The sequence below is a fragment of the Urocitellus parryii genome, chromosome 3, assembly GCF_045843805.1.
Source record: "Urocitellus parryii isolate mUroPar1 chromosome 3, mUroPar1.hap1, whole genome shotgun sequence".
Classification (NCBI taxonomy): domain Eukaryota; kingdom Metazoa; phylum Chordata; class Mammalia; order Rodentia; family Sciuridae; genus Urocitellus; species Urocitellus parryii.
Window position 1 is genome coordinate 170,863,965 of NC_135533.1, and position 18,551 is coordinate 170,882,515.

General features: G+C 42.1%; 1 protein-coding gene across 5 annotated transcripts in view; it reads left to right on the forward strand.

The window, feature by feature from the left end:
• The window catches only part of Cacna1d (calcium voltage-gated channel subunit alpha1 D), a 460,416-nt gene that overhangs the window by 287,188 nt on the left and 154,677 nt on the right, over positions 1-18,551 (forward strand). The window lies entirely within an intron of this gene.

The following is an 18,551-nucleotide window of genomic DNA, read 5'->3' on the forward strand; positions in this document are numbered from 1 at the left end:
AATCTGTGAACTGACTCTAGCGGCTTGGTGCTAGGATCCACACTCCTAACACCCCACCCCACCCCCAGCCAGTTCGGAGCAAAGCGGACCAGGGACACAACCCCGCGGGCTGGCCACGGGTGGCGGCCAGACTGGGCCCCGCAGGCTTGAGTCAGTGAACGGCCTCTGGCGGTCCAGCGATAGGATCCACATTCCTACCACCCCACCCCCAGCCGGCTCGGTGCAACGCAGATCAGGGACACAATCCCGCCGGCCGCCGCTGAACTGCAGCGAACATAGGAACCTACTGGGCCCCGCAGGCCTGAGTCTGTGAACTGACTCTAGCGGCTTGGTGCTAGGATCCACACTCCTAACACCCCACCCCACCCCCAGCCAGTTCGGAGCAAAGCGGACCAGGGACACAACCCCGCCGGCTGGCCAGGGGCGGCGGCCAGACTGGGCCCCACAGGCTTGAGTCTGTGAACGGCCTCCGGCGGTCCAGCAATAGGATCCACATTCCTACCACCCCACCCCACCCCCAGCCGGCTTGGAGGCGGCCAGACCAGGCTCCGCAGGCCTGAGTCTGTGAACTGCCTCTAGCGGTTTGGCGCTAGGACTTTGGCAGCGCTTAGTGCTGAGTTCCAGCTTTCAGACAGAGGAGAGAAGCGGTCCAGTTGGGTTCCAGACACCGGTCGGACCACAGAGGAGGACAGCAGCCGCCATTTCGGAGAGATGATGTAATCATCCCCATGTTCTATTGATCTCAGCTCACCCAGCGACGGAACAGGTGATTTCAGGCTGGTAGTTGCCTGCGTCTAGCAGACAGATTTCTAGCTCAGGCTCGGGACTGGGGATCTTGTGGAGAATACTCCTAGAGGCTCATGCCTGGCAAGGCATGTACCGGGCACTGAGCAGCTGGATTCTGGTTCCCGGGGCTAACCTGGCCCAGGTCTGAGGAAACTGCGGAGACTGCCGGTGGAGGCCAGCTCCAAGTGGAGCGTGCGCTGAGCTAGGGGCGACTGGGTTCTGACTCCCGGAACAGTTTTGGCCCGGGGCTAGGGAACCCGTGGGGGTCGCTCGCTGGAGCCAGCTCCCAGCAGAGAGTGTATTGAGATAGGAGAGGCGGGTTCTGGCTACCGAAGCTGCTTTGACCCAAGGCTAGGGAACCAGCGGTGTCTGCTTCTCAGTCAGGGTCCTGTTGGGTGCTGTGGGGGCAGAGTGGAGCTTCCACCTGCACCCAGAGCAGGCCAAGTGACCCACCGGCGTGGTAGCATGACACCCCAAACGCAGCTGGGTCTGAAGAGAGTAGCCGCCCACGCCTAGAATAGGACCAGCGGCCCCGCGAAGCGGTAGCCAAGTAACCTCATTTGGAGTAGGGGCTGTGCAGAGCGTGCAGGCAGACCTGCGGCCCACTGGCAAGACAGGCCAGGTAGCTTGCCAGAGTGGTGGACACGTAACACCGAGGCAGTTGCGTCACACTGGTTGGAGTGGGGGCGGAGCAGGGTCGCCGCCCGGGTCCGGAGGGGGCCCAGCGACCCGTTGGAGAGGTAGTCAGGTACTCCCATTGGGAGTGGGGGCTGTGCAGAACTGTGACCCACCGGCCTAGAAGTATGCCAGCGTGGTAGACTCGTCACACCAATTGGAGTGGGGACCCAGCAGAGCCGCCACCCACATCCAGATCAGGACCTACGACCCCAGGGCGTGGTAGTTACGTTACCACAATTGGAGTGGGGGCAGAGCAAAGCCGACTCCTGTGCCCGCAGGGGGGGCAGACCTGTGACCGATCAGCGTGATAGATAGACCACCATAATTAGAGGAGGAGCACAGCCACTACCCACCCTGCAAGGGAGACTTTCCAACTATACAAGAGCAACATAAATAAATAGGGGGTAAATTTCAAAAACACAACAGTTGCACCAAGCAGAAAGAAACGCGAGCAGTATGAAAAGACAAGGAAAGAAAGGACCACAAGCAATGCAGGTCAACTCAACTTTAGAAGAGGTAATAGCTGCAACAGATGGAATATCAGATAAAGAGTTCAGGATATATATGCTTCAGATGATCTGGAGTCTCAAGGAAGACATGAGACAGCAAAATCAGACAATGAAAGATCACATTGACAAACAAATCCAGGAAGTAAAAGATCAATTTCACAGGGAGATAGAAGTAATAAAAAACAAACAAATAGAAATTCTAGAAATGCAGGAAACAATAAACCAACTTAAAAACTCAATTGAGAATACTACCAGCAGAGTAGATCACTTAGAAGAGAGAACATCAGACAATGAAGACAAAGTATTTCAGCTGGAAAAGAACATAGACAGCTCAGCAAGTCTGCTAAGAAACCATGAGCAGAACATCCAAGAATTATGGGACAATATCAAAAGACCAAATTTAAGAGTCATTGGGATACAGGAAGGCACAGAGCTCCATGCCAAAGGAATAAACAGTCTATTCAGTGAAATAATACGAGAAAACTTCCCAGAATTGAAGATTGAGACAGAATCCCAAATCCTAGAAGCCTACAGGACGCCGAATGTGCAAAATCATAAGAGATCCACACCTAGACACATTATAATGAAGATGTCCAACATACAGAATAAGGAGAGAATTTTAAAAGCTGCAAGAGAAAGAAAGCAGATTACATTTAGGGGTAAACCAATCAGGATAACAGCTGATCTCTCAACACAGACTCTGAAAGCTAGAAGATCCTGGAATAACATATTTCAAACACTGAAAGACAATGGGCTCCAACCAAGAATCATGTATCCGGCGAAATTAAGCTTCAGGTTAGAAGATGAAATTAAAACCTTCCACGATAAACAAAAGTTAAAAGAATTCGCAGCTAGAAAACCATCTCTTCAAAAAATCCTTGGCAAAACATTACAGGAAGAGGAAATGGAAACTAACATTGATAACCAACAATGGGAGGTAGGACAGTAAAGGGGGGAAAGTAGTCAAAGAGGATAACAAATCAGGTTTAGTAACATCAATAAACAATTATGGATAGAAGAACAAACCACATCTCAATAATAACCCTAAATGTTAATGGCTTAAACTCACCAATTAAGAGACACAGGCTAGTAGAATGGATCACAAAACAAGACCCAACAATATGCTGTCTACAGGAGACGCATTTGATAGGAAAAGATATACATAGACTGAAGGTGAAAGGTTGGGAAAAAGCATATCACTCATATGGACCGCGGAAACAAGCAGGAGTGTCCATACTCATATCTAATAAAATAGATTTCAAGCCAAAGACAATCAAAAGGGATAAAGAAGGACACTTCATACTGCTCAAGGGAACCATACACCAACAAGACATAACAATCATAAATATATATGCCCCAAATAATGGTGCAGCCGTGTTCATCAAGCAAACTCTTCTCAAGTTCAAGAGTCTAATAGACCACCATACAATAATCATGGGAGACTTCAACACACCTCTCTCACCACTGGACAGATCTTCCAAACAAAAGTTAAATAAGGAAACTATAGAACTCAATAACATAATTAACAACCTAGACTTAATTGACATATATAGACTATACCACCCAACTTCAAGTAGCTACACTTTTTTCTCAGCAGCACATGGAACCTTCTCAAAAATAGACCATATACTATGTCACAGGGCAACTCTTAGACAATACAAAGGGGTAGAGATAATACCATGCATCTTATCTGATCATAATGGAATGAAACTGAAAATCAATGATAAAAGAAGAAAGGAAAAATCAAGCATCACCTGGAGAATGAACAACAGGTTGCTGAGTGATCAATGGGTTTTAGAAGACATCAAGGAGGAAATTAAAAAATTCCTAGAGTTAAATGAAAACACAGACACAACATATCGGAATCTATGGGACACATTGAAAGCAGTTCTAAGAGGAAAATTCATTGCTTGGAGTTCATTCCTCAAAAAAAGAAAAAACCAACAAATAAATGATCTCATACTTCATCTCAAAATCCTAGAAAAAGAAGAGCAAAACAACAGCAAAAGAAGTAGAAGGCAAGAAATAATTAAAATCAGAGCTGAAATTAATGAAATTGAAACAAAAGAAACAATTGAAAAAATTGACAAAACTAAAAGCTGGTTCTTTGAAAAAATAAATAAAATTGACAGACCCTTAGCCATACTAACGAAGAGAAGAAGAGAGAGAACCCAAATTACTAGCATACGGGATGAAAAAGGCAATATCACAACAGACACTTCAGAAATACAGAAGATAATCAGAAATTACTTTGAATCCTTATACTCCAATAAAATAGAAGATAGTGAAGGCATAGATAAATTCCTTGAGTCTTATGATCTGCCCAGACTGAGCCAGGAGGATATAGACAACCTAAACAGACCAATAACAATAGAGGAAATAGAAGAAACCATCAAAAGACTACCAACTAAGAAAAGCCCAGGACCGGATGGGTATACAGCAGAGTTTTACAAAACCTTTAAAGAGGAACTAACACCAATACTTTTCAAGCTATTTCAGGAAATAGAAAAAGAGGGAGAACTTCCAAATTCATTCTACGAGGCCAACATCACCCTGATTCCGAAACCAGACAAAGATACTTCAAAGAAAGAAAACTACAGACCAATATCTCTAATGAACCTTGATGCAAAAATCCTCAATAAAATTCTGGCGAATCGGATTCAAATACATATCAAAAAAATTATACACCATGATCAAGTAGGATTCATCCCTGGTATGCAAGGTTGGTTCAATATACGGAAATCAATAAATGTTATCCACCACATCAATAGACTTAAAATTAAGAACCATATGATCATCTCGATAGATGCAGAAAAAGCATTCGACAAAGTACAGCATCCCTTTATGTTCAAAACTCTGGAAAAATTAGGGATAACTGGATCATACCTCAACATTGTAAAAGCAATCTATGATAAGCCACAGGCCAGCATCATTCTGAATGGAGAAAAATTGAAGGCATTCCCTCTAAGATCTGGTACAAGACAGGGATGCCCTCTCTCACCACTTCTGTTCAACATAGTCCTCGAGACACTGGCCAGAGCAATTAGGCAGACGAAAGAAATTAAAGGCATAAAAATAGGAAAAGAAGAACTTAAATTATCACTATTTGCAGATGATATGATTCTATACCTAGCAGACCCAAAAGGGTCTACAAAGAAGCTATTAGAGCTAATAAATGAATTCAGCAAAGTGGCAGGATATAAGATCAACACGCATAAATCAAAGGCATTCCTGTATATCAACGACAAATCCTCTGAAACGGAAATGAGGACAACTACTCCATTCACAATATCCCCCCAAAAAATAAAATACTTGGGAATTAGCCTAACAAAAGAGGTAAAAGATTTATACAATGAAAATTACAGAACCCTAAAGAAAGACATAGAAGAAGACCTTAGAAGATGGAAAAATATACCCTGCTCATGGATAGGCAGAACCAACATCATCAAAATGGCGATATTACCAAAAGTCCTATATAAGTTCAATGCAATGCCAATCAAAATCCCAACAGCATATCTTGTAGAAATCGATAAAAGAATCAGGAAATTCATATGGAATAATAAAAGACCCAGAATAGCAAAAACAATACTAAGCAGGAAGTGTGAATCAGGCGGTATAGCGATACCAGACTTCAAACTATACTACAGAGCAATAGTAACTAAAACAGCATGGTACTGGTACCAAAACAGGCGGGTGGACCAATGGTACAGAATAGAGGACACAGTAACCAATCCACAAAACTACAACTATCTTATTTTTGATAAAGGGGCTAAAAGCATGCAATGGAGGAAGGATAGCATCTTCAACAAATGGTGCTGGGAAAACTGGAAATGCATTTGCACCAAAATGAATCTGAATCCCTATCTCTCGCCATGCACAAAAGTTAACTCAAAATGGATCAAGGAGCTTGATATTAAACCAGAGACATGGCATCTGATAGAAGAAAAAGTTGGTTATGATCTGCACGCTGTGGGATCGGGCTCCAAATTCCTCAATAGGACACCCATAGCGCTAGAGTTAACAAACAGAATCAACAAATGGGACTTACTCAAACTAAAAAGTTTTTTCTCAGCAAAAGAAACAATAAGAGAGATAAACAGGGAGCCTACATCCTGGGAACAAATCTTTACTCCACACACTTCAGATAGAGCCCTAATTACCAGAATATACAAAGAACTCAAAAAATTAGACAATAAGATAACAAATAACCCAATCAATAAATGGGCCAAGGACCTGAACAGACACTTCTCAGAGGAGGACATACAATCAATCAACAAGTACATGAAAAAATGCTCACCATCACTAGCAGTCAGAGAAATGCAAATCAAAACTACCCTAAGATACCATCTCACTCCAGTAAGACTGGCAGCCATTAGGAAGTCAAACAACAGTAAGTGCTGGAGAGGATGCGGGGAAAAGGGCACTCTTGTTCATTGCTGGTGGGACTGCAAATTGGTGCAGCCAATTTGGAAAGCAGTATGGAGATTTCTCGGAAAGCTGGGAATGGAACCGCCATTCGACCCAGCTATTCCCCTTCTCGGTCTATTCCCTAAAGCCCTAACAAGAGCATGCTACAGGGACACTGCTACATCGATGTTCATAGCAGCTCAATTCACGATAGCAAGACTGTGGAACCAGCCTAGATGCCCTTCAATAGATGAATGGATAAAAAAAATGTGGCATTTATATACTATGGAGTATTATTCTGCATTAAAAAATGACAAAATCATAGAGTTTGGAGGGAAATGGATGGCATTAGAGCAGATTATGCTAAGTGAAGCTAGTCAATCTTTAAAAAACAAATACCAAATGACTCCTTTGATATAAGGGGAGTAAACAAGGACAGGGTAGGGACGAAGATCTTGAGAAGAAGATTTACATTAAACAGGGATAAGAGGTGGGAGGGAAAGGGAGTGAGAAGGGAAATTGCATGGAAATGGAAGGCGATCCTCAGGGATATACAAAATGTCATATAAGAGGAAAGGAGGGGTAAGACAAGATAATACAAATGGAAGAAAGGATGTACAGTAGAAGGGGTAGAGAGAGAAAAGGGGAGGGGAGGGGAGGGGAGGGGAGGGGAGGGGGGACAGTAGAGAATAGGACAGACAGCAGAATACATCAGACACTAGAAAGGCAATATGTCAATTAATGGAAGGGAAACTGGTGTGATACAGCAATCTGTATATGGGGTAAAAGCGGGAGTTCATAATCCACTTGAATCAAACCGTGTAATATGATGTATTAAGAACCATGTAGTGTTATGAACGACCAATAAAAAAAAAAAAAAAAAAAAAAAAAAATTTTAAAACAAACAAACAAAAAAAAAAAAAAAAAAGAATAAATTCTAACAGGAAAAAAAAAAAAAAAAAAAAAAAAAAAGAAGAGGATTTATCATATGCTTTTAGGAAAATAATAAAAGCATAATGCTTTCTTTCCCCCTAGGGGAAAGAAATTTGGTTTAAGGGATGTGCCAGAAATAATGGTAAGATAATTCCTGGGATTCTGGGAATCTCATAAAATGAAGTGGATTTAATTTTCATGAGCAGCATGTAAGAAAAGGGGAATGGTTCTATCAAAACTGTGATCTTGGGAATTTAATTTCAATTAAAATGATAAGCCTACAACTTTAAAAAAAAAAAAAAAAAAAAAATAAATAAATAAATAAATAAATAAATAAAATCATGGTATTTGCATCCAACTACAACTAAAAATAAAATTTAAAAAAGTTTTAAAAATCTTAAATATTTATAAAGATATGTCTTTACAGGATACCTCTTTGAAACGGTCTTATTTTCTGCTCTATTCTTTTTCATATAAATTTCTTTTTCTTTCCACTTTATTCTTCTGTCCTGAATATTTAGTTTCAGCTGATTTTAAAGTATAAGCTGCTCCCAGTGATGCTAAAACATTTTTTAAAGTAAAAAAAAAATCTCAAATCAGATACCTAAACATTGAATTAGAAAGTTTCCCCTAGTAAATGCTTCCAAGAACACCTAGTTCTAAAAGTGGAGTCACTTGTAAAAAGCCTGTTGGGAAGTCTATGCTTTGAGAGTTACTGGTGGAGCCCTCTTCAGCCTCTGGGAGGTTCATCAAGTGACAGATGCATGTGAGGTTTGCCTGGTAAGACCAGGTCAGTGCAAATAACGCTGGCTTCTTAGATGCTCCCTGTCCAGCATGGGTCAGCTGAGACTTGGTCCTGTTGATTCATTTTCTCTTCAAGACCACAGTTGACTGGTGTCTGATTTTTAAGCCTCCCAATGTCTCTTCATTAACTTTATAATAGTAAAACAATGGTGAATTATAGTCATGGAATTATAATCTTCTGAGTAAATATGTCAAACACTTCAATTACAGACTCTATGCTTTAAGTATTTAAAAAAAAACTTTGATACATGAATTTACTTAGAAATGATCTATGTTCCTATGGTCTCAGCACATTCACAGGGAAAAGTGGAGTTTATGAATTAGGGTCTTTTATCCCAAAGGTTAGTTTTTGTGGTGAGATGAATATAGTCTGCTCTCCACTGACCCCCTGCCACACAGTTTCCTTCACCATACAGGGAGATCAGTAACATGAGACCTGAGGAGTTGGACCTTTTTATCTCTTTACTGTTCTGTTCTGTCTATAAAAGACTACAGACTTTTGCAGGACAGTCTGGGAAGGTGTTGGACAGGTGCTCTCTTATTGGAACCAGTGCTCTCTTACTGAAGCCAAGAAAGGGCCTCCTCTGGAGAGAGGTGCACCCTTGCCAGGGTTTAGACTACAGGGTCAGCAGTGAGTTGAGTCATTGTCCTTTTACTAAGTGAATCTTTAGCAGTTACCCTGTGCTAGGCGTTGTGCTAGTCCTGGGCAGTGGCCAAGCAGAGGAGCATTACATGAGCACAAAACTAACAGCCCGCATGCTTTGAGGCCATGGAAATTTGCCAAACCCAGATCCTGGCCTGTGTGTTTTACAAGTATTACGTCACTCATACTTAGGAATAGAAACTCCCACATTTATTATTTTTGATGAAGAAGCTACAGGGAGGAGGCATAATGTCACCTGAGTCTATGCAGATGATAAGTGGCAGAGCTAGGACCTGAATCTAGGCTCTTTTGCCTCCACTGTCAAAGATCAAAATGCTAATTGGCATAGTGACTGCCTTGTGGTAGGAGCTCAGTAGCACTGCCCACCAGGAGGGGTATGCTCACAGCTGCTCTGCCTGGCAGACGTGGCTCCATCACCAAGGGCCATGTTCAGGTTGCTAGGTTGAAGTTGACTAGATGGCCATAGCTAACTTTCTGTGGTCCAGCAGCCAAAATCATCCAGCTGTGATTAAGGTGGAATAGGATAGAATAAACACAGGAGAGAGTTGGCAGGCCTGGGACCAGAGTGGACTATGGTTTCACTTCTAATTCAGACATCAGTGAATTTAACCGTACAGATTTGAAAAGCTTTTTTTTTTTTTCTTTTTTTTAAGGCTCTGTTAATGGAGAAAAGGAAGGATGTCAAATATATCTTGTCAAAGTGAAAAGGTTTACTTTTAAACTGCAATTTGGAAATATTTGCTCATTCCTTTCAACAAAGGAGGTAGATGTGTTGTAGAGTTTGGTGATGTCACATAAAGCAACCACTTCTAGGATTTTTCTAAAATGTTAGGTGTTGGATAGCTGTTGTATGCTGAGCTCCAGAGATTTCAAGGGATATGGCAGACAATTTTGATCAGTCCCATGTAGGACACATAATCCTACTGTTACCCAGTCTGACCTACACTGTTGGGATGAGATGTAAAGGTCTTACATGGTTTAGAAAGAAAGTAGAACCATGCAACTTCAACTAGGGAAGGGTACCTCATATTCTGGCCCAGGTGTTAGCTCTTAGAGCTCTCTGATGGTATGACAGGGTTGCTGGCTCAGTACTTAGCAATGTAGCCTTGAGATCATGGCTTTGTTTTCCCTTTTTTTTGTGTGTGTGGTTGTCAAAGTGTTTATTGAGGCTAAATGATCAGTTCTCTGCTTTGGTACCCCAAGAGGATTCTGTAGCAATAGATGAAATGGTTCCTGTCCTCAGAGTAAGATGATCTATAAGTAATGCAAGGCAGCATGTCAGTAGATTGACTTCCCAGCTAGTCCCTTGCCTTTCTTTGCTCTTTCATGTCCTCACACATAGTTGGTACTTGAGTGTTGTTGATATAATTTAATTTCATAATCAAATGCCAAAACATAACTCTTAACTCCAGGATAGCAAATAATATCTGCCCCACTCAATGGGTGATGCCTAACAGGAGCACCGTGGGACTCTGTCAGTGGAGAGGGGAGTGAAATGCTATGCTATCTAATGACTAGTGGGGTTGTCTGCTACAGGGAGTCGGGGTGGAGGAATGTGGCAGTAAGTGGTCCACTCTGCTTAGTGTATCAGGCTTTCAAAAGAGGGAACAAACATTGCATGGGCAAAATAGAATTCTCTAGTTTTCCTTTAAATGTGGAGTAGGATTTAGATGAACTGAAGTGTTTCAAGTCTTGGAGGACAAGAGAAAGCACAAAGACCAGATGTTTCAATGGATATGACATATATGCAAGACATTAGATGGACTGGAGCTGGGGGATGTGGAGGAGGGAGGGGAATTGGGTAGGGCAGGGTGCCCCATCCCTGTTGGGGCTATGAGAGTAAGTAGTTTATTGATAGATGGAGTGTAGACAGGTCTTAAAGATCTGAGGGGTGCTTCTACTAATTTCTTGCACTCCTGCATATGGAGTACTTCAAACATGCCTGGAGACCTGGTCTCTGATTTCTCTTGGCAGCGGGTACATTCCACAGTTGGCATGTTCAACTCCACTTCCTCTCCACTTCCTCTTTACCATCGCTTTACCTCTGAGATTAAAATTGAAGATGCCCTCAGAGACCGGATAAGTATGAAGGAGTAAATTTGGAAAGCTGAATCTAGATGAATTTCCAGAGGCAGTGACTTGCAGGACTTATGGGGCCTAGGTATAGGGGACTTTCACTGAGCTTTTGGGTCAGAGGGAAGCATCAAAGAAGTCTGCTTTTGGGAAAATAGTAACTGCTGAATATTCTTTGTTGCTTTGAGCTTTTGGAGAAGCAGAATGATCCTCTAGGACTGTGCATTTAACTAGAACTCTTTTTTTAAAAATATTTATTTTTTGGTTGTAGTTGGAAACAATACCTTTATTTTATTTATTTATTTTTTATGTGGTGCTGAGGATCGAACCCAGGGCCTCGCATGTGCTAGGTGAGCACTCTAATACTAAGCCACAATCCCAGCCCCTAACTAGAACTCTTTAACTTGCAGTTGACCACAAACCCAACCTACACTAGTTTAATTTGTTTTTTATAACTGGAAAATGCAAGGTTGGGGGAGTGAATATCCGACTTTAGGATCATCTTGATCCAGGTGCTCATACAATGGCATATCAGGGTCACGTGCTTCTAAATTTCTATGTCTGACACACTCTCCCCTTTTTGGTTTGGCTTCCCTTGGTGTTGGCTCTTCATCTCAATGCCCCACTGGTAACTGCAGGCTTATAGTTTCTCAGGGTTTAATCCTGCCAATGACAGAATTTTTCTAGTTGCTGAAGTGAAGTGCAAATCCCAGGATTAGCTCTAATTGGACCTGGCTGGTGTGGGTTGGGACATATGCCTATCCCTGAACCAGTAAACTGCCCTACATTCCAACTTCTGTAGCCTTTGAACTGAGAGCAGGAATGGAGTGGTTCCAGGAGTTGGGTGCTGTCACCCTGGGAATTTTGCTGGGTGATAAGGACCACAGTGACCCACCCCATCTCAGCTGATAACTCTAGACTCAGCAGCAAATCAGCAGCTGCCTTTGAGCAAAGAGACTACCCCCTGCCCCCAGGTGTGATGCTGCCTGCAGACCAGATGTCTCTGAGGCCACCCTGCTGGTCGCCTCCTGTTGTCTGAGCTGCTCTGAGCTCATTCTGGTCAGCATCCTGGGCAGGGTCTTGCTATCCTCAGTAGTCATGAGTGCACTGGGCTGCTGTGGTGTATCAGGAGAAACCGCTTGCGAGTTCCAGATGCTTCTGTGGAATTCAGCACAGGGAGTTTACTCATTGCTTCCCATGGACCGGTCTTGTGTCCATCCTTATTCAGAGCAAGCCTTGATGGTGAAGTGTGTTACAGCCGGCAGAGCTCTTCCTTCCCACCCTCTGGCCTTCCCTTCACTTGGTCAGATTTTCCCCATAACCTGGATGGTCCATCAAGAACGACTATTCCTGCTTTATAGATGAGAGAACTGAGAATCAGGAGGGCTAAATGATTCAAACAGGATAACAGTGCAGCAGAGACCAGGGACACAAATGTCATGTAAAATTTGTGCTCTTAAACCAAAGATGAATACAAACAAATGCAAACTGACACTTCTAGCCAGTTTCTTCATGTAAATGTGGCATTAAACTACGCATTAGAGGCCTTCTGAGTAGATACTTCATTAATACCTGCAGGGGAGCAAATCACCTCTATTTTCTGAGCTGCGAGGCCTGCCTGCTGGTCACCCTCCTGTGGTTCACTCATCAGAGTTTTACTAGCGGTTGGATCAGCTTATTATAACTGTGATTGCAGTCGTGTGGTTCCTTGAGGTCACCTCTTGAAGTGTATAGTACAGTGGGTGGGAGTACATCTCAGCAAGACCAGCCCAAGTGCCCATGTTGACCTCAGGTGAACCCAACCATTTGGAGAAACAGTAGCTGCTCTTGGTTCATGCTGCCCTGAGATGGCTCTTTCCAGGGACCTCTGAACCCTCCCAGAACCTCCTTGTGAAGCCTGTGTGGGAGCTTTGCTCAGCAGGTCACAGTGAATTGTAGTTTTCCAACTGGAAGAGATGATCTGATTCTGTCTGCTCATTTTACACATGAGAAACAGAGGCCAGACCCCGTCGAAAGGCACCTGAGGCCCTTCATGGCCATCTGCCTGTTCAGCCTCACCCCACCCCTTCCCACGCACCCTTTGCGCTTCAGCTGCTGTAGGACACTTGTCACCCTGTGCTTGTGCTCCTCCCTCTGATTGGACTACCTTCACCCTGCTGTCCAGCAGGGCTGGCCATGATTAGAGGACAGGGTGGCTGTTCTGGGATGGAAGTCTTCCTGGAACAAGGTAAAATCAAGAGGGCCCTGGCATCATGGAACTTACTAGCAGGAACAGACGTAATATTTAGTCAAAATATCTTATTATGCTCATTTATTCATTTGTAAACTCTATCTATTTTAGTGACATTGGGAATACAATGTTGAATGAAATAGAAATTACCTCTGGCCTTATAGAAATGTACATTCATTGGGTGATACAGTTATTAAGGAGGTAATTTTTAAAAATCATCAAAATTGACAAATTATACATATTTATAGTGTACAACATCATTTTGATATATGTATACATTATGGAATGGCTAAATTAAGCTAATTAACATATTATCCACATCCTTATTTTTTGTGGCAAGAATAGATTTTAAATGTTCTTATCTGTTTTCAACTACATAATATTATTAACCGTGGTCACCATGTCGTATTATAGACCTCATGAACATACTCCTCCTGTTTAAAAGTTTGTATCTTAACCAGCTTCCCTCCAACCCTTCTCATCCCTCTGCCTCTAGTCCCTGTAACCAACATTCTACTTTCTGCCTCTTTGTGTTTAACATTTTTTAGATTCCACATATAAATGATATCATGAGTATTTGTCTTTCTGTCCTAGGCTTATTTCATGTAGCATGATGTTGTAAATGACAGGATTTCCTTTTTTAAAAAAAATATTTTTAGTTGTAGATGGACACAATAACTTTTTTTTTAATTTTCATTTGTAGATGGATACAATACCTTTATTTATTATGTGGTACTGAGGATGGAACCCAGTGTTTCACACATGCTAGGCAAATGCTCTACCACTGAGCCACAACCCCAGCCCCCAATAACTTATTTTTTTATGTGGTGCTGAGGATTGAACCCAGGGCCTCACACATATGGGGCAATGGGGCAAGTGCTCTAAGGCTGAACCCCAACCCCTGCCCAGGATTTCCTGTTTAGCTTTTTTTTTTTTTTAAAGAGTTTTAGTTTGGGGTGGATGGAGATATATGTATAATGAGTGACATTATCCAACCATCTACTGAGGGACATTAGGTTCATTCTGTATATTGGCTGTTGTGAATAATGCTTTAGAGTAAACATAGGGTGCAGATGTCTTTTGAACACACTGATTTCATTTCCTTTGAATATTTCCCAGAAATGGAATTGCTGTATCATATGGTAGTTCTATTTTTAATTTTAAAGGAATCTCCATACTGTTCTGCATAATAACTGTAGTAATTTACATTTTCACCATCAGCATGCCCGGGTTCACTTTTTCCCTCATCTTCGCCAACATCTGTCTCTTCTTTTTGATAATAGCCACCTTTTCTTCTCCTCCTCCTCCTCCTCCTCCTCCTCCTCGTCCTCCTCCTCCTCCTCCTCCTCCTCCTCCTTCTTTTAATAATAGCCATCTTAACAAGTATGAGGTGCTATCTCATTTAATGTGCATTTCCTTAATAATTAGTATTACAATTAGTATTTTCATATACCTGTTGACTATTGTATGGTATCTTTTGAGAAATGTCTAAAGATTCCTTAGCTCATTTTTTTAAAATGTGTCATTTTCTTGCTGTTGAATTATTTGAGTTCCTTATATATTTTGGATATTAATCCCTTATCAGGCATATGGTTTGCAAATATTTTCTCCTGATCCCTAAATTGTCCTTATTCTGTTGTTCACTTGCTGTGCATAAGCTTTTTCATTTGATGTACTGCCTTTTGACTAGTTTTTGCTTTGGGGGTCATAGCCAAAGTCTTTGCCCAAACCAATGTCAAGAAGTTTTACCCTGTATTTTCTTCTAGTGTGTGTACAATTTCAAGTCTTAATTTTTAAATTCTGGTTGTAGTTGATTTTGTATATGGTGTGAGATTAAAGGGTCTGATTTTATTTGCATGTGAATATCTAGTTCTATCAACATCATTAATTGAAGAGACTGTCCTTTCCCATTTTGTGTTCTTGGCATCTTTTGTCAAGATGATTTGACTGTAAATGTGTAGATTTATATCTGGGCTGTCTATTAAAAAGGTAATCTTTAAAAAGTTAAATTTTCATTGTGAATTAGGGCTGTGAATTATAATAGGCTTTGACAGTATATGACAGCAGGCTCCAATTTTGTCTGGGAGGTCAGAAAAGGTTATGCTGAGGAAGTACCATTTAAGCTGAGCCCTGAAGGACAAATAGAGCTTAGGTTGATGGGAAAAGGGGGGCGGGGACACATTCTAGAAAGAGGGAACAGGATGTGGAATTGTTCCACTGTGGCCCAGGGCCACAGCATGAATCAGTGGCTAAGCTGTGACTAGCAGAAAACAAATATTATGGCAACAAGTCCTGTGTTCTTTTCTCTCAACTATGCTGTGCTTGTTTTTAGCCCTGTATCATAGACCTATGTATTCACCCCCTCTGAAGAGGGAAGTTTCCATATATGGGGGCAGATGTATATATAGACCAGGTAAGTGAAGCCGGCTGAGTAAAGGCGTGGGAGTAGAAAAGTCCCGGGGATATGTAGGAGATGGTAGGTTGGCCTATGATGTGAAGGAGTCTCCTAGAAGAGAAGTGAGAAAGTTGGAAAAGGAAGTGAGGGAAGGATGGAAGATTAAAGAACTTATCCCTGGCCTGCAGGTTGGAATGGAAAGGGAGGGCTAGGTAAAATGACATCAGCTTTTATCTCATCAGTTTGACCATTTATTCCAAACTTGCCCTAGAAAGCATTTACAGTGATTTAGAATGATATATACCCTGTCTTTTGCTTTTTGATAGGTATATAAGGATCACAAAACCTCACATTTTTAGATTGTTCTTATGTTTTTTATACGTTTATTTTATTTATTTTTAACATGGTGCTAAGTATTGGACCCAGTGCCTCACATATGATAGGCAAGTGCTCCACCACTGAGCCACAACCCTGGCTCCAAAATGTGGTGGTTTTCTAAAGGGAGAACTCTGCTAAACAGGACCTCCTGCCATGAGGAGAAACCTGGCATGGTGGGTGGCTGAGTGACACAGACCTGGCTCTGCCTGACATATGGAGGGGAATTGGAGATCATGTAGTATCTCTGTTTAGCCTGGGAAGGGGAACTTTTAAAATGTAGCTCTGTCCAGGCCGTATAGGAGGGACAGCCCACTGCATGTCTGGTATGAAGGGTTCTTGCTCAGCTACTTCTTCCTCATCCTTACTGTTGCATCTTCCTGTGCTCACATCTGTCTTGGCCGAGAGACCTCAGTGTCTGCTCTGTACCGCATCTTGCCTCCTGTTTCCCCTGTGTGCAGTTAGAAACCTGAATCTCTTATTGGTTTCCTTTTCAAATTCACTTGACTTTCTTTTCTCAAATGACCAATCCTTTTGTAAAGCAAATAATTATCCCACTCCCTCTATTATTGTTTTGCATCTTTTTTTTTTTTTAAGACTCTGCATTTGTTTAATGTAGAGCTACACTTATCTCATAGGAGTCCTTTTTAGTGTCAGGACTGAGGACTAGGATGACACTGGCTTCTGTTCTATGGGCTCTGATTGTTCAGTTATGGTAGAATCTCTGTAATAAAGAATCACTTTAAAGCAATGTTACATTTTTTAGAATCGATTCCATCAAGTAATTCACCAAGGATTTTGGAAAAGGAAGCCAAAGTCTTTAAAAAAAAAAAAGGGGGGGGGTGGGTGGGGAAGAGGACAGGGAAGGGTATAAAAGAACCTTCACCAATTTAGTTATACTAATGGTCCTTGTATTGTGGCGGCAAAATTACTTATAAATAAAAGCCAAAGAGGAAAAACAAGCTGTGTTTGGTAGGTGGACTCTCTGTTCCCTTCCTTGTTTTTCTGCTCTGAAGTATAGTGCTGTCTTGACGTAGGGATGTAACTGCTATGAATATTGATAGCAGCAAAAGCCTTTTTTTCCTGTCTGGCCTAGTAAATAAAGCAGAAAGGATAAAAACGGAAGAGGAATTGTAAAATCAATGTGCTGTTTTTAGATTATCTCGTTCCCTTAGAATATTATGTCTCAAAAACATATTGACGATGTGCATTTGGTGGCCAGGGTCTGATTTGAGTATAGCAGGTTGTGTTTTCAGGGATTTTTTTTTTTTTTTTTTTTTTTTTTTTGCCTGTGGTTTACATAACAGAATTCTTCCTTGAGCTTTCAGAGTTAACAGTTCCTGCCTTTTACAAGCCTTCCTTGTATCTGCCCCCCCCCCACCAGTGGCAAAATGTGCCCTGCTTCTTCTTGGGATATCACAGCAGGGTGAATGTAGGATTGTGTGGAGTGCCTCCTGCTGTGATGGTATGCCAGGGATCAAAGGCAGCTCTGGAGGGCAGGTTTAGAAATGACAGGAACCATGATGCTCTGGGGCAAGGGAAGGAAGAACTGATAAACTGACTTTTACATGACCAGTGGAGAGTGGCAAATGGAGGTGCTGGCTAGGATGCACAGCCATGTTTGGATGGTTCCCCTGGTGGCTAACAAGGAGATAACGGCAGCAAGGCATGGGGGAAGCTCCCCTTAGGACAGCCAGGGACAGGGAGGGGGGCAGTACTCTGGTCACAGACAGAGCCTGGGGTAGTTTAGGCAAGACTTAACATTTGAATGTAAAAGGGTACTGGAGCTTCTGCAAGCAAATATATATAAGGTCTGTTGGTATGATCCCAAAGTGAATATTTTAAGAGATTATTTTAAAAATAGTTTTCCTTCAGGAGCTTAAATTTTCTTTAAAAACCAAAAGTTTGCATTTATAAAAATGTCTACAACATACATGACATAGCAGAGCTCTCACTTTGTCAGTCACGAAAAGGAAGGGTAAGGGAGAAGTAGATGAGGACTTAGGCCTTAGCAGAGGGCTAAAAGTAGATAATTGCTCTTTATCTGATACCCTTCTTGTGATTCCAGAGGTTCTGTGGGTGCAGGTTTGAAACCCTCACATTCCCCCACCAGACCAGACTTTTCAAGGATGAGGATGAGAGTGGAGAATTTTTCCAAATCCCGGCTTCTTGTTCAGGACAGAAGATGTGCTAAGTGATTTTTTTTTCATTTAGTTATTAAGTAGCTTCTTGCCCAGGAATGCCTCTTGGTTATGCATATTCCTGTTAGTCCCTATTTTTATTGAAACCAGGGTCCCATGAAGAAAATATTTATATAAAAAAAAGGAGTTAAAAACATTTAGAACTAATGATTGAGGTGTTTTCCTTAGCTGGTAGAATCACAATGGGTTGGAATTGGAAGGTTTCCCGTCTTGTAGTCCTCAAGCAGGTGGCACACTGAGGTGTTTGGCAGTCTGAGAATGGCTGGTGGAAGAGAAGGATTTGGAGGTTGAGCCCAGGCTCCCTGGACAAGCACGTGATGGCGCCTCAGAAGTGTCAGCCACCGAGAGGCAGCTCGCCAGTAGTCGGGCAGTGTTTGCCATCTGAATTTACTCCATTTCAATCTGCCTATGAGGAAGCTATGTCCAGAGAAGGGGAGGGACCTGCCCAAGGTCACCTGGTTTTTCATTGATAAAGCTGACTCTAACTTAAAATTAG